The sequence below is a fragment of the Arachis duranensis genome, chromosome 3 (assembly GCF_000817695.3).
Source record: "Arachis duranensis cultivar V14167 chromosome 3, aradu.V14167.gnm2.J7QH, whole genome shotgun sequence".
Taxonomy (NCBI): Eukaryota; Viridiplantae; Streptophyta; class Magnoliopsida; order Fabales; family Fabaceae; genus Arachis; species Arachis duranensis.
Window position 1 is genome coordinate 45,351,747 of NC_029774.3, and position 2,759 is coordinate 45,354,505.

The window sequence follows — 2,759 nt, forward strand, 5'->3', positions numbered from 1 at the left end:
ATTCTTTTGGACTGAGGCTTCAACTAATCACCACAATGCATGTAATGCCTTGAAGAAGCTTGGCTGGCTATTAAGCCATGTCCAACTCCTGGATCGGAGCTTTAGGCTAACACTGAAAGATTCCTGGAATTCTTATTAAAAATTTTGAATCTCTTATTTTCTTTTTCCTTTAAAATTTCGAAAAAAATCCAAAAAAATTAGAAAATCATAAAATCAAAAATATTTTGTGTTTCTTGTTTGAGTATTGAGTCAATTTTTAAGTTTGGTGTCAATTGCATGTTTTAAAAATTTTTGCATTTTTCAAAAATTCATGCATGTGTTCTTCATGATCTTCAAGTTGTTCTTGGTAAGTCTTCTTGTTTGATCTTTATGTTTTCTTGTTTTGTGTCCTTTGTTGTTTTTCATGTGCATTTTTGCATTCATAGTGTCTAAGCATTAAAGATTTCTAAGTTTGGTGCTTTGCATGTTTTCTTTGCATCAAAAATTTTTCAAAAATATGTTCTTGATGTTCATCATGATCTTCAAAGGTGTTCTTGATGTTCATCTTGACATTCATAGTGTTCTTGCATGCATCATTGATTTTGATCAAAAAATTTTCATGTTTTGGGTCATTTTCATGTTTTTCCTTCTCATAATTAAAAATTCAACAATAAAAAATATCTTCTCCTTATTTTTCTCATAAATTTCAAAAATTTGAGTTGACTTAGTCAAAAATATTTTAAAATAAGCTATTTCTTATAAGTCAAGCCAAATTTTCAATTTTAAAAATCTTATCTTTTTCAAAAACTTTTTCAAAAATCAAATATTTTTCATTTTTCATTTATTTTTGATAATTTAAAAATATTTTTCAAAATCTCCTTCTTAATTTTATTTCAAATTTTTCGAAACTTAACCAACAAGTAATGTGATTGATTAAAAAATTTGAAGTGTTACTTTCTTGTTAAGAAAGGTTCAATCTTTAAATTCTAGAATCATATCTTTTAGTTTCTTGTTAGTCAAGTAATCAATTTTAATTTTAAAATTAAATCTTTTTCAACCATATCTTTTTAATCATATCTTTTTATCATATTTTTTTAAATCATATCTTTTTCAAAAAAAAAAATTGATTTAAAAATATCCCTTCTAACTTCTTATCTTCTTATCTTTTCAAAATTGATTTTCAAATCTGTTTCAACTAACTAATTGACTTTTTGTTTGTTTCTTATCTTTTTCAAAACCACCTAACTACTTTTCCCTCTCTAATTTTTGAAAATTCATCACCCCTTTTTAAAATTCTTTTAATTAATTAATTATTTCAAATTTTAATTTTAATTTTATTTCTTCTCTTAATTTTCGAAAATCACTAACTCTTTTTCAAAATTTATTTTCGAAATTCTATCTCCCTCATCTTATTCTATTTATTTATTTATTTACTAACACTTCTTTTCATCTCAAGAATTCGAACTCTATCTTCACCATTGTGTTTGGATTCTTTCCTTTTTCCTTCTCCTATTCCTTTCTTCTTCTACTAACATAAAGGAATCTCTCTACTGTGGTAAAGAGAATTCCTATTATTATTTTCTATTCCCTTCTTTTTCATATGAGCAGGAGCAAGGACAAGAACATTCTTGTTGAAGCAGATCCTGAACCTGAAAGGACTCTGAAGAGGAAACTAAGAGAAGTTAAATTACAACAATCCAAAGACAACCTTACAGAAATTTTTGAAAAAGAAGAGGAGATGGCAGCCGAAAATAATAATACAAGGAGGATGCTTGGTGATTATACTACACCTACTTCCAAGTTTGATGGAAGAAGCATCTCAATCCCTGCTATTGGAGCAAATAACTTTGAGCTGAAACCTCAACTAGTTGCTCTAATGCAACAGAACTACAAGTTCCATGGACTTCCATCAGAAGATTCCTATCAGTTTTTAACTGAGTTCTTGCAGATCTGTGAGACTGTTAAGACTAATGGAGTAGATCCTGAAGTCTACAGGCTCATGCTTTTTCCTTTTGCTGTAAGAGACAGAGCTAGAACATGGTTGGACTCACAACCTAAAGATAGCCTGGACTCCTGGGATAAGCTAGTCACGGCCTTCTTGGCTATGTTCTTTCCTCGTCAAAAGTTGAGCAAGCTTAGAGTGGATGTTCAGACCTTCAAACAAAAAGAAGGTGAATCCCTCTATGAAGCTTGGGAAAGATACAAGCAGATGACCAAAAGGTGTCCTTCTGACATGCTTTCAGAGTGGACCATTCTGGATATATTCTATTATGGTCTATCTGAGTCCTCTAAGATGTCACTAGACCATTCTGCAAGTGGATCCATTCACCTAAAGAAAACACCTGCAGAAGCTCAAGAACTTATTGACATGGTTGCAAACAACCAGTTCATGTACACTTCTGAGAGAAATTCCGTGAATAATGGGATGCCTCAAAGGAAGGGAGTTATTGAAATTGATGCTCTGAATGCCATATTGGCTCAAAACAAAATGTTGACTTAGCAAGTCAACATGATCTCTCAAAGTCTGAATGGATGGAAAAATGCATCCAACAGTACTAAAGAGGCATCTTCTGAAGAAGAAGCTTATGATCCTGAGAACCCTGCAATGGCATAGGTAAATTACATAGGTGAACCTTATGGAAACACCTATAATTCATCATGGAGAAATCATCCAAATTTCTCATGGAAGGATCAACAAAAGCCTCAACAAGGCTTTAATAATGGTGGAAGAAATAGGCTCAGCAATAGCAAGCCTTTTCCATCATCTTCTCAGCAACAGA